General features: G+C 40.4%; 1 protein-coding gene across 3 annotated transcripts in view; it reads right to left on the bottom strand.

Moving 5' to 3' along the window:
* The window catches only part of TMEM132B (transmembrane protein 132B), a 230,023-nt gene that overhangs the window by 70,230 nt on the left and 144,848 nt on the right, over window positions 1–14,945 (bottom strand). The gene's annotated exons all lie outside the window — the stretch shown is intronic.

Genomic DNA, 14,945 nt, shown 5'->3' with positions numbered 1-14,945 from the left:
CCAAACTTGTCTTTATCTCAGTGAAAAAAATGCATTTGTGAAATTATCCATGACAATAAGTGAGGCATAGACTATCCTTATTTTCAATTCAGGACAACACTGTACTCGTCAGTGGTGCAGACTTGTAATTATATGGCAATCATTATATATTTCTCATCTGGAAATATAAGTTTAAAAGTAAAGAAATGGATGTAAATGCATGGCATTGAGAAATGAATTTAAAAATTACTTCTGCTTCTTTTCTTAACAACAACACTTAGCACTCTCCTCAGGTCCAACACTATGTAAATATTAATAATTAATCCTCAGGTTAGAAAGAAAGATCTTATCTTCATGTTACAGAGAAGCAAACACCAAGATTTAACCAACAGCACTTGACATATCCACAGCAGGGATCCGTTTAGAAGACAGATCTCTGCTCATCCAGCACTTTGCTTCCACAAAACTTAAGGTATTTTACAAATCAGCATACAAGCTCCAGCCCCAGTTTTGCAGACAAACACCTGCAGTGTGGAGACCCAATGGAGGTTACAATACATGGAGAGGGGATGAAAAGGCAGCAGCACAGACCCAACTGCTTCATCAGATTATTGGAGAGACAACTGATGTTCCCAATACTGATGAAGTTTTGGGGTATGTGCTCATAAATTGGTGAAAATGTGAATTTGCTCTATGTTAGACCATTCTGTAACAACTTGAATGTGCTCTCACTGTGAGCAGGAGGATCTTGTTCCCCTCCCAGGGATGTTCCCTGTGCCTGCAGGAATCCCTCAGTAATCACCCACCTCTGCACCTTCCCCCTCCGTCCTGTCCCACGGTGTGCCCGTTCCCTAAAGCAGTGACTCCAAGAGCTGTGTGTTCACAGAAAAGTTTTATTCTTCTGCTACAGAGAACAAAGACTTTAAACATCCTTTTCCTCTTCCCAACTGCACAGAGGCAGAATCTGGGTTTGCCATATGTTTTTGATGGCTCATTGTAAAGGAAAAAAAAATCTGAACAGGAATTATTGATTTTCATGTTTTCTTTCTGACAACAAACAACGCAAACATATGCTTCAATGCCTGGAGGATAAATATTTTCCATGCTGACAGAAGATAATATCCACCTCCAGGCAAAACTAAAAGCTATTAAGTCATCTTTTGGGTGGCCAATCAGACAATCAGCAATAACCTTTTAAGATAAATTTTATTACACAATAATAAGGATGTAATTAAGCCATTTCTGTTAAAAAACATAACCACTGTGGGCACCACGATGGAGTACTCAACTTCATAGTTTTTGGCATATCACTTCCAGCAGTTTGTTTTATCTAAATTACATAAAATTAATTCACTCACAACACAGATATAAAATTCAGATATGAGCTTTACACTAACTATGGATCTAGATATTGGGCCTGCCAAGGTATGTTTAGGTCTGCAATTTAGCTTCAGTCTGTTCAAGTCAATAGCTGCCATTCACAAAAACACCCATGAATGATTTCAAACTCAGAACAAAAACACCAATGGAGGATTTTGGTTTAGATACACCAATTAAGTAATACACCCAGTTAGTCTGCAGTGATAAATCCATTCCACATGAATAAATTCCATTCCAGTCCCAAAGACTGGCACTTCTTTGAGTTCAGCCCATCATACCTTCAATTTACTGCTTTCCTGTTTTCCCTTTTACACATCCAAAAAGAAACTACAGTAGTGGTTTTATGTTTTTAAGGCAGACTGGGACTCAGATCTCCCTAAGAGGAGCATGTGTGGGTCTTGGCTATATAGCAAGCTGAATATATGACAGGGAGTAAAACAGCTCCAGTGCTTGTAAACATGCAGAGACCTTCACTGCAGCCTGAGCACAGCTGTAGAGCTGCACAAGACAGACCTTCCATTTAAAGGCAGACATGGTTATCACTGCTGGGTTAGCAAGGAGTCTCTCTGCATTTACAAAAGAGCACCAACTCACATATATAAACCTTCCTCAGATCTAACTGTATTAACATACGAACTAAAGCAAAGCTCACTTCCCAGTCCTCATCCTGGTTCCAAAGAGAATCCTTATCATCACCTGGAAAAACAATGTGGCTTGTCAAACATTTTTCTGCTTTATGTCAGAAGCAAATGCTGTAGCATGACATTAATACTGACCAAAGAAGGACCCACTTCCAGTTTGAACTTCTGCTAGAAGAGATGGATTTGCTGTCCCTATCCATTTTTCACCTACAGAGTTTCTCCACTGAGTGTGCAGCTCTAGAAAACCAGCATTCAGCTTTCTGGACTCTTTCATTCACCAGCAGGTTTCCAGTTACCTTTTAAACAGCGGGTGAATTAATTTTCTCTGAAATTATGGTGGCCCTTTTGTCCTCTTTAGGACAGAGATTCAACCTTCAAGCAATGCCAAGTGTTGCAGTATCTGGGACACCAAGTGCCCCACGGACTAATCCACCCTCTATGTTCTAAGTTCCTTCCCAGGTTACAGCTATAGCAAAAACCCATGATAAAACCTGAAAAGTTAATTTCTTTCATGCTCAGACCAGTGCCTGCCTACTGGCTGCTGCATCTCTTATCCCACAGAGGCTTCTTTCCTAGTAGAAAGATTGGTATTACATTCATAATTCTTGCAGTTTATTAACCATCCTCTATAATATCGTGTGGGAGACCACTGCCTTTTTCCACTGAAATTGATGGAGGTTGCTAACATAAAACCAGAGATAAATTAAACCATAATCAAGACCTCAAAGGTTAGCATTTACTTATGTCAGCTCCATTAGCTGATGAATTCACATCCCAACACCTGTATCTAAATTTCTCTCCTGGCTATGCAGCATTACACTATAACCCTTTTAAAAAGCAGTTGTTCCACCCTGCCATGGCAAATCTTCAGCTTTTAGTCTGATCTGTCAATCTGCAACTGCCTAGTGAAGACAAAATGCTACCAGTGGGAAAATCCACAAGCAGAGAAGACAGGGACTGTAACTCATGCTGTTATCAGTCATTAAATCCCGTTAAACCAAACTTTATCCTATCAAGATTTTTCAACTTTTTCTGGAGACCTATTTCATTTTTCTCTTAAATAAGTTTGTACTCTTGGGAAGAGTCTGATGGAATCTAAGGACTACAAATCACTTCTCCTTTCCACATCTTTCTTCTCTTTTTAGTTAAATATTTCCATTGTCCAGTGAAGTTTTTTCCCGGTTTAGGATTTTGCCAAACCCTAGTTTAGAGGAGCAATAAAAAATAAAAAGTCAAAATTACTTTTATAAAAAAAGATTATTTCCTGCAAGCACAAGGAAAAGACCTTATAATTTTAGGCAGCTGGCATGCTTGCTAATAAGTCCATTTCTATGGAAATGAGTTCATAACTATTAATTTTGCCTGCTCCTGATCTATTCTTGATGAGCCTTTCAAATTTAGAAAAGCGCTTCATGATTCTCTCAATTTGGTAATTACTAACTCCCTTTGATGAATCCAGCCCAGTGTTTCAGACATGAGACATTCATTACACATTTTTCTCTCTGGTGAGAAAAGGAAAAAAAAAACCCCATGGGTCTTTTCGGATTTATTTCCTCTCACAAACTCCAGTAAGTAGGTCCTCTTCTTCAAATTGTGATTTATAATCCTATCTGCGTACTCTCACAATGCTGCCTCTCTCAGGTGGTAGAAGAACCTCCAAAGCCTTGAGATTTCTGCACAATCTCCTGTTGTCTGCCCTCATACCCATCTGATGCATTCAAACAAGGTCTCCAACAGCCCAGTCAAGCTTTGTAACATCCCCAGTTCTCATTCCACACCCAGCAGTCGGTGGGCATGGTTGTGACCCCATCTGGAGGAGAGTTTTAGCACAGAATGGTAAATCCATGCCAAATAAAGCCAACCCCGGTTCCAACCTACACCAGAATAGAGAGTTATCAGGACAGGAACATGTTGCTAAGCCCCAGAGCTTTCCAATGGACACATCCAGGTGGGCAGCTGGAAAACTGGAGAGGAACTTCTAACAAGGACAGGGGGAAACGGCTTTAAACTGAAAGAGGGTAGGTTAAGATTAGATATAAGGAAGAAAATCTTCCCTGTGAGGGTGGGGAGGCCCTGGCACAGGTTGCCCAGAGAAGCTGTGGCTGCTCCATCCCTGCAAGTGTTCAGGGTCAGGTTGGATGGGGCTTGGAGCAACCTGGTCTAGTGGAAGGTGTCCCTGCCCATGGCAGGGGGTGGGACTGGATGGTTTTTAAGATCCCTTCCAACCCAAACCATTCTATGATTCTACAGTTCATTACCTCATTAAGTATTTCTATTGAAATTCATAGGCTTTTTTTTTTTTTCCACAAAATAATAGATCACTGTGAAGATCCAACACAGCTCTGATGTGAGAGGTTTTAACAAGTACTACAAAATCACCTGACATCAAAATAATAATGAATTTAATTTTATTTTTGTCTAAACCAAACATGGAATTATTGAATTAAGTACTGGAATAATACTCGGGGACGGATGTCATGACAGCATAACAGTCCAAATGGTCAGTATTTCACTTCAACAAACAAATGCCTATTATTCACTACTACAAAATATTTCCATTGCTAGCCAACCTGATGGGCCTGCCCTATGTATTTGAGAGAGAATGAAAGATGCCACGATGAAGGATGATAAAGCAGGACACTCTGCAGTGCCACAGGCACATGGAGGGGGGGTTTTTGGCTCACACTGCCAGGTCATCAACTATTTAGGTGATAAAAGTCAGACACTTCTATTAGTGGGTGGAAAAAGTTTGCTTGTTTTCCTCTCACTATGCATTTCAAAGTCACAATTTACCATTTACTCTGCAGTCTAATAGAGAACTTGCTCTGTTGTCCAGTTTACTTTACACCAAATACAGATTTTTTCCAAAACATTTCTTGGTGCCTGATCTTGTTTTTCTTTCACTGCTGTAAATTCATGTTTTTCACAGATGCATGGGCAAAGAAAATGGCTACAGAGGATAAACCCAAGCTGCTCAATCCGTTAAGAATGTATGGATTGACACAGCACATTTTAATAATCCAGTAAAAGCCATAAAAACAAGAAGAAAATATTTTTGTTCAAAACACACCACCAAGACCAGATATTACTCATGTTATTTTGCTTAGCCAACATTTTCCTACAACTGAAAACAATAAATCCAGATAATGAGCAAACCTTTTAAGCTCTTCAGCTTCCTCCACTGCCAATTCACAACTGTGCTGCTCACTAACAACTTGCAATAACTTCCACTTTATTTGATTTTATCAACATCATCATGACAGCCCTGGAGACAACTGAGACAATTGCTTCAATTATTTTTATTTGCTTGCACCCTTGTGACAGTGTACAAAAATGCTTCTGGTAAAAGAGCCCTTAGATGCTATTTTAGTCAACCTTTAACAAAACAGCTTTTAGGACCGAATCCAGTATGTGTGTAATTGGTGAGTTCCATTGGTAACATCTATTGCTGGCGCTGGGACTCCATTTGCACCTTTCTCATGACTCTCCCCTTTTGAAACTGCACGCAGTCTTTTGGGGTTTAAAAAAGCATTTTGATTGCACTGGAATGTTTTTCTGACTACTATTTAGAACTTCTTTATTGCTGTGCTGGGTATTTCTTAAAATAAAGCTTCTCTGCCAGGAGGAAGCATCTTGCTGGGGAACACAACAAACACATCCAGTAGGAAACTGGGGCCAGAGTTTAGCTGATGCTGGATGCAAATATAGAGGGAGTTATTGTTGTTTAAAAAATAAGAATGATTTTATGATGAAAGACATGCTGAAACCTATCCAGTTAATAAGTATCAACAGCCCAAATGGTGCTTAAAATTTTTCTTTAACTATTCAGAAATTCTTACATATTTACATACCATAATCACACGGTCTATTTTCAACATTGCTGTGCAAGCAGCTGAAATATATTATAAAGCAGAGATGGATTTTTAAAGGACCAGTGACTGAAAATTCAAGATAATAAATTCGGTGGTACAAGAAGTTCTCTACAGTGCAGGAACTCACATACAAAGACCCTCATTCCACAGACTCTTAAGAGACCTTTAAAAGAACAAGAGCACAACTCTGGGAGCCTGTGCTGCAGCTGAATAACCCAAGGCACAGATAACTTCAGCCAATCTGGGTGTGAAGTCAATGCAGCAAACATTTCACTTGACCTCAGAGAAAACAGAGAGGATGGTCAGGGGCATCCAGAGGCTCGACGGTGGAGATAGGAAACATATTCTGAAATCTACTGCTGGAAATCCTTGGTGACTCACTGCAGTGGGATGGGACAGACTTTGGGCTGTCTATAATGTCACCATAGGTAATGAAGCAGAAGAAAAAGGCCACTCTTAATTCAGCTCCTCCACCATCCCCACACTGGGTTACTGGCCACCAGCTCAGCATAGCTGAAGGTGCTTTATTCAGAGTCTTTCTCTTCTCCTGCCAACCATTAAATGGAAGACAAGCAACAGTTTAATTTATTTGTACGTCTTCCAAATGTATTGTGTCAGGAAGAGTGACTCTATGTGGCAGCTCCTGAACGTACAAAATTATGTAATTTTTGAATTTTATATTTACAAATAATGCATGCAGCTTCCTCATCTTCCTAGATAAAAGCTTGGGTAAGCAACGTGGAGGAACCCTAATGGCTCAAAACACATTTCCAATAACACGTTTCTTTGTCATTTTAAACACTTCATGATTTTTATATGCCTGACATCAGAATTACATGATCAGACCCTTTCTCTTGCCATGAGAAAAGAAAAACACAACTAGACCTAGGAGAAAGTTCCTTGCAATCCAGTTGCTCTTTTGATCTCAGAATTACAATTAAGGATGACAGCTGGATCTCCCTGGGGAGAAAAATCAACCAAAGGGGATCTAGAAATGCAAATTCCCCATGCACTGAATTTATGAATGAAAGGAAAGGGCAGACAAGTTGCAGACTGTGACAGGAATATACCTAATGTGCTGGAGGATACATAAAACAGTGACAAATGGTGCTCTCCTCTTGAGGATTTGAAAAGCTAAGTCAACACCTTTTTAACTTAATCCTTTGCTTAACAGGCAGAGAGTGTAAATAAGTAAATAACAGAACGCCAAGCAGACAGCAAAGACAATGGGACATTTAAAAACAGTCGGTTGTTTTTTTATTTCTACAGCTTGCTAAGACTGCACAGAACTCATAAGTCTGCTGTAGAATCTACTGTAATGCTACCTGCATGAAATGAAGATCAAAATAGAGACATGGTAAGAATTATTTCATTCCTCCTTCCTTCTCTTCAGATGTGAACAAGATTAAGCATCTAATGAAGCAGACCTAGCTTTCTTTGAATCTAATGTACCCCGAGATGGAGAGATAATGTGCAGGCTGCCCTGTGGCTAATTCACACTTGTGCTAAGAAATAAATGGCAACATCCTCAAAGCAGGCAGCGAGGTAGCCCATTAACATTAACACAAACGGGACCTCCTCTCTCCCCACTTCCCTGAGAGACACATGGTGTGCATAAAATTGTTTTATTTTAAAGGCTGATAATTATGTTTTTAAAAAGAGTTAAGCGTTTCCTCTCGCTGTTGATACCCACTGAACAGACAGTAAAAACATGACAGTGAGACTGGCACAGACACATCAGTTTCTCAAGTTTTAATTAATAAACAAGATTAATTCATCCAGCTGAGCAAACACAGGGTGGATCAGGCTCTGCATTCAGTGTATGAACAGAAAGAGCCATCTGCAGTAATTCTATGTACCTCCATTCTTTGCTAGTTGAGATCAGCATGAAGTCCTGATCTTCATATCAAAACTAAAAGCAGGAGAGAAACAACCAGTTCTAATCCAAGTCACCCCATTAAAAGGCTGGTTTTGTTCCAAAAATGAATCCAAATATCCCTAGACACGCAAAGATAACTCCAAATAACAAAATACAGATGGGTGGATTTAATATTTCTCTTTCTAAAAATCACCCCACAATTACATTTTAATAGCATGAAAGTAAGGTCAACACAACAGTCATCCTGTAACATCTCCAGGTCACCTTTCCAAAGGGCAATCAAGACTTTGTCACACTTGCAAGACAATGATTTCCCAACACGTGATGAATTCCAAGGCAGTGACAGCTAAAGGGGGGCAGCTGGAATATTGCTCAGAGCCAAGGTCATACCACGAGTAAATGAGTGCAGGCACAAGTCAGTAATAGATGAGATTAAGTCATTTAGGCTCTGAAAAGGAATAATTAGAAATGGAGAGGGGAGAAGTGGTGTTCCATCCCACCTGCCCCACTCTTTTGTTTAGATGATAAAAGACAAAACATGATACTAGAACTTCATTTCAATGAGTTTTCTCAGCAACAACCTGTGATGGAGTGGGGCTGAGCATCCAAGCTGAGCTGCTGACCAGTGTAAGCCAGTCCAGATACACTGGGAAGGATCCCAAGGACATCTCACCGAGGATATTTTCATCAGTGAGTCTGAGCAATGTATGACCCAAACACAAGAGTAGCAAAAATACTGGTGTGATGGAGAGGGTGTTATATTGACTCCCTTATTACCCACTATAACAGTCACAAAATTTGGGGATTGATTTGTTTTTTTCATTTTCCTTGCTACAATTAAAAATATTACCTAAGCAAAAATACCAGCTGTCACAAAGAATGAAGAGACAGATAAAAGGATTTCTAGAAAAAGAAGGCAGGTTCCTGAAAGCACTGCAAATCATACTAAAATACATAAAATATCCCTAACATAATGGGTTAACATAAAGCAGAATTAAGAAAAATTATTCTCTTTCTATTCCTATTCCTCTCTTCCCTGAATCTCTTCAGGATTTCATAATCTCTTCCCCTCTCCCACCCCCCTCACAACTCCCTTCCTCCCCATACAAGAATATGCTCGGCCCTGGAAAATTGTTTAGCTGAAATCCTTAGATTTTGTCGAGTCCTGGCATTCTTTGGACAGCTGTATTTACACCCATTGCTGGTGGGTAGTCATGCTGGAAGCAATTAGCTTTCATGCTTTTTCAATATCGCCTTTCAAAAACTTTGAGATCCCTCATCGCTATTGATTTAGATGTAGAAAAGCACAGGGAAAAAAAAAAGAAAAAAAGAAAAAAAAAAGAGTTCATCCATATGCTGAGCTCCTTTAGTCTAATTCAAATGCAGCAACTCCAGCTCCCCACCACCTAACAAATGCCACCACAGACACGCTCCCAGCCCATCAGGGAAAATGCTCAAAGACCTTGAAAACCATCACCACAACACTCAAAGCCAGCAGCTTCCAACACTGCTGCGTCCAGGAAGGATTCAGCAGCCAGCAGCCACCTCTCCTGGAGATGGACAGGTCACTTTTGAGCACGTCTGTGGAGTTTAACAACACTTTCAAGTGCATCTTTTATATTTTTCTAAGAGAAAAATCACTGCTGCACTATTTAAAAGGGAAAAAAATGGGAAAGAAAAACATGGTATAAGACTGTAGCTAAATGTATACTGATTGCAGTAATTGCATCCATTCCTCTGTTGGAAAGTCTTGTATTGTATTTCTAATACACGCTGATAAGTGCATTCACAACATGATTAACTGCCTCCAGACAAGAATGGCTATTATGTTTAACAGACTGATTAGCAAGTGACATAGCTGCAAACTGTACTCCTAGTAAATTGGCTGCTTTTAAATTACAGCAACTTTTTTATGGTTCCATCTTTAAAATGCAATGGTTTGTTACACATATGCAACATAAATCCCTATCTGACAGTAAGTAATAGAGGATACTGAGCTTTTAACTTTTAATCTTCAGATCTCAATTAGAGCATTGCTCATTTTCTTTTTAATTACACCGAAGTCTGCACCATACATGGCACTCATCAGGCATCATCCTGTCTTCAGTGCTGGTCTCTCAAAACCTATCCTTAAACACAGGGATAGTGATTCCAGTCCACCTCCTTCAGAAGTTCTGCCTTATTTCAGCCACAATTTTTGCTGGTTCTGTAGTACTCATCTAACAATAAGTGTATTCTGCCCAGCATTTGATTAATTCCCTCTTCTTACCACTATAGGCACCTTTCCCATGGATTTTCAGAGGAAGACCCAGTGACCTCAGAGCAAGGCAAAGGGAAATGCCAGTCTGTGCCCGCAGAAGCCTCTCTCATGCCCTGGAATGGAATAAGAAATCTCAAATCTGACCTCAGTCCAGACTGGCCATGGCACAGGGCACATCCCTGCTATAGCCAGGACTGTTTCTACCTCAAGTGAATTGAGCTCCTCATTAATTCCCTGTATTTTATACCAGCAATGGGTAGGATTTAGGTACACAGTTCCTTGCAGTGCTTCTGAAAATCCTGCCATTGAATGCACAGTTCTGTTTTTTGGATTGCTCTTATTTTTATCACTGTAATGTACGAGAGCACCAGGCTTGTTTTGGGCCCTCTGTGTATTTCATACAAACACAACTATAAAGACAGTCATGACCCCAGAGATCTTGCAGTCCACAAGACAGAGACAGAAACGAGATTTAACAATCTGGACCAATTCAAATTCATACGGAAGGCGCAAACCCTTTAAGTACAAATTTATCTAGAGACTTTCAAGCTCAATGACATCATGTACTTCAAACCAGTTTATTTATAACATAAAGCTTAGTATAACTTGTAAGGAGATAGAATAAATCAATTTGCTCTATCACAGAACTTCATCAGATACAATACAGATGGTTCTGCTACCATGGTTAAAAATAACCTATACATTTTTAAATCAGCTCAAGGCATTTATCAAACTAGGAAACTGGTGGAGGAGGATGTTGTCTAGCTTGTGTGCAGTAATGAGAATATCCACCCAGCAGTTTGGTGCTTTTATTAATCTTATCTCCTGTGTTTATAATTTTATTCTGGACAGTCAGCTGAACTGGGAGAATTCATATTCCAAAATCATTTATCTTTGCTAAATAGCAGGACAGAGCAACTTGAAGATGTTTATTGAATGTAGATTAGGAGGGAGAAAAAATAATCCAAAGGGCAACCTGAGTGCAGAACAGGACATAAAACACTTCAGTAACAAACCCATTGTAAAGCAAAGCTGGAGTCCTGGCTGAGCAGTCCAACACTTTGTGCTGGATGAAAAAGGATGATGGGAATTAAGAGACCCCAAGGGGTAAGCCCTATAGTAAATTAATTGTCAGAGAGATTGCACCACAGAAGTGGCTGTGCAGATCCTGGCATCCTCCTGCGTGGTCCTCAACCAGTCAGCTTGTGTTTCCCAGCTAATCTGCACCAGGCAGGGAGACAGAGTGCAAAACACCCCACAGCCCTGCAAATAATACTGTTTGAAGAAGGAAATTCATTTGTTTCTCAGCTTTCATTGCTCTTGTTCTCACATTCCACCCACAGAGGGAAAATTAGGTGTTGAGGTTCGCTTAGGATTTATTTACTAAAGGATTTACTGCAAGATATTTGAAGGAGCTCTGTTCAGCTCTTCCCACTGGAAGGAAAACCATAATGCCCCAGTGCCTCTGGAGAGAGGGAACATAAAGCCATCATGAAGGAACAGCTCAGGATGCATATGCCCAAAGAGGCAGGATCATTCTCTATGCTGGAAGGAAATTCCAGTTTCTGTGCAACCCCTGCAAAACGAGGAGGGAGAGCTCATACTGTGATCACTTTTTCACTCTTTTTTTAAACCAGGTATAATAAGCTCCTGGGTCAGCCAGAGCTTTGACATCCACTACCTATGATTTTTCTTCATAATGAGCTCCCTAAAGAAGACCAAAAGCCTTTGTAGCTCAAATAAAGCCAGATTTCATCATCATAAACCTCGAATATGTAACTTATTAAACAGGGAAAACTCCAAGCAAATAGATCAAACAGAAGAGAAACAGAAAGGCCTGTACACAGCTCTCCCCCTGGAGCATGGTGTCACTGCAGGCAGGTCCTCCACACTTGTTCCCAGCTAACCTAGAGACCTCCTGAGCTGCAGCAAACCCTGCCCCACACCTCGTGGTCCCCAAGTAGATCCCTCCATGCCCCCCCAGCTGTCTGCCTGCTCCCTGTGCATCTCTGCACCAGCCACTGGTGACCAGCTCCAAGCCATGACCCCTCCACTGCCACATCCTTCTTTCCCTGGGAGGTTTCTTGCAGAGCACATTCAAGTCTCATGATCAGATCACTGTTCTGAGCCTCCTTTATTGGATCATAATGTTGGCCTCCCAGTTCAGCACCATTACACAACCTCTTGGTGTCAGAACACTGACCACAGGAAAGATCTACCCGTTACTTGACCAGGATATTCCTCCCTCAAAGTAGATGCTCAATGCACAGGGCAGGACCACTCAAGAAGTTTAACTCTCTGAAGTCCATTGAGCTTTATATTTCCTTTCAGTGGGCAGAAGACGAAGATCTGTTTGCACCTAAAATCTAATCGACTTCTTGAGTAGGACCATAAATTTAAAAAAAAAAAAAAAATCAAAACATAAAAAATTCTGGTTCAATGTCAACTTTGAAATTTACTTCTGCCTTTACAAGACAAATTTAAGAAAAACAAGATGCCATTAGAATTCATTAGATACACATTTTAAACTTATTGCTTATTAAAATATATATTACCTGTTCCCTACTACTGCAGTTTATCGGCAGCTCCATGCTCACATTTTGTTTCCAAGAGGATTACAACAGCACATCTAATTATATGAATGCTTCTGAAGGTTATAATTGAGAATGAGATCAGCTGATAAACTGCTTTGATAGGGATTCAAACATGTACTAGAAGGCAGGAACATCCATCTGAGCAATCTGGTCCAGTGGAAGGTGTCCCTGCCCACTGTAGGGGGTTTTGAACTAGATCATCTTTAAAGTCCCTTCCAACCCAGGCTATTCTATGATTCTGTGATCTAACGTGGCCCCAGAAACACACAGAAACTGCATAAACTGAACAGGGTGAAGGATCAACAGTAATCCCAATTTGTACCAGAATTTAGGGTAATCTTTATGAGTTCACTTTCTTATTATTATTATTAGTGCAATTAACGTGGATAATAAGACATATAAACAATCACGGGGTTTTTACCTGCTTTGTGAAGCTGCTCACAGCACCTAAATCTTGTGCCATGGGTCAAATTCAGCTTTTGACATAGATTTGGTCTGAAGAGCAGGAGGCGTGTTTTTTTTTAAAGTAAGTCCATTTTCAAAAATTACTTTTGAAAGACAAAAAAACCTTGAGGGTATTTTCCTCTGTTCCTAAGCTGAATATTGAAACTGGGTTACAAGAGGAAAGCAACCCCTACCATGTTTCTCACAACACGGTATTAAACAGCACTCTGAGGTTTCCAAGTTATATTTGCTTTTAAATTGCTTTTAACACGGGAACATCAGGTTAATGAGCTTTACCCAGTTCGACTGGAGGCACTGACACCAACATTGCACGTGTGTAAGTCTGTTTCTTTTGAAGAATAAAGTAATTCCATGTTATTTATCTTGGGGTGAAACAATGACATCTTCAGCACAGGAGCGTGGAACAATCGAGAAAGTCTGGAATTCTGATAAACTGAAACTTCAGAGGAGAGTGGGAAGAATTGATGAAAAGAATGTGAGATTTCAAAAATCAAGGGAAAATTTTTTGAAGTGATGAATCAGAGGGAAAAGAGACTAGGCATCTATGCCTTTAAAAAATCTGTACTTTCCAGTATCCCTTTTTATTCAAACCTTTTGCCTTCAGAACCCCAACCCTTAAAAATACTTCTCACCAGGGCACCATATAAACAAAGCAGACTGTGGGAGGTAGGTGTAGATTATCAGCTTTAGCTGCAAGACTTGTACTTCTGCATATCATTTTCAGCAGAGGCAATGCAAAAAAACCTTTAAAATCAGGAAGCAGGTTCGAAGGCAATCTGTAGAGCATTTTACTAACACCTATTTCCATCAAGCTGACCTAATACTGGGGACTTTTACCACTTGTGAGTGAATGCAGGAGCTGCTACTTTAAATTAATTAAAAATAAAACAATTTTCAATACTAAAGATAAAACACAATTGTTCCAAGGAGACCTACAAAGCAGAACAAACAAGATAAAGGCTCCTTTCCCCTTACACAGTACTTGAAGTGACATTGGTTTTAAATTACCTTCAATACTGGTCTGCACAACTGTCTGCATTTGGCTCATGGGACTGAGAACACAAAGGTCTTTGTAGAACCAGACTAAGGCTGAAGTTTCATTTTCTTGGAGTTCCTTCTCCTCATTATCTTCCTTTGTCTCCCAGACTTTACCTCTCTATCACTTTCCCCCAAACAATTTCCTGTGAGTGGAAAGCAGCACCTTGTGAGCCACAATGTTGAATTTGGTGGCATTGCTCCAAAATGCCCTTTCAGTTCTCGGAGAAAAAATCCCCTCCACTCTCTCCTTTCAGAAGAAAAGAGGGGTCCATGTGCACACAAGTGCCACAGTCTGTATGGGACACGAGAGCTTCACCTCCAGGTCAGCCCCCCAGAGCACCAGGCCAAGGTCCCCAGCATGAAGCAGAGACACAGAGCCTAAATCCCTGGCCACAGCCCTGCCCAGGTCCTGCCTGGGCAGCTGGAAGCAAGGGTGGCATGGAAAGACAAAGCATCCACTTGGGCAAAGCACCATGTGCTCCTCTCTCTCTGCTTCAAGTCCTATTTACCAAGCACCCAAAGCCCAACTGCAAACCTGCTTCCAGAAATGAAAGAATCACAATAGGAAAAAGCTACAAGAAGATCAATCACACAAATGTCTAGTGAATAACCCAGCAGGCCACAACACTTCTTTGGAGATCTGCAAACAGCCAAGAGATGACAATGCTCTAATTAAAACAGCAAACTGCAAAATGTATCCAAAGGGCTTTCCTCCCCCCCATCCAGCCCCTGCACAGATACCAGACAATAAAGTAAACATCAAGTTCATTGAGAGTTGTTTCCATAAACAAAATACAGATAATGAGGTATCCCTAAAAACTCTTCTCTTTTTTTTTC

The sequence above is a fragment of the Pipra filicauda genome, unplaced genomic scaffold, assembly GCF_003945595.2.
Source record: "Pipra filicauda isolate LSUMZ 115617 unplaced genomic scaffold, ASM394559v2 scaffold14_size4853619_pilon, whole genome shotgun sequence".
Lineage (NCBI taxonomy): Eukaryota > Metazoa > Chordata > Aves > Passeriformes > Pipridae > Pipra > Pipra filicauda.
Note: the sequence above shows the minus strand (reverse complement) of the source record. Positions and strands in the feature narration are given on the sequence as shown.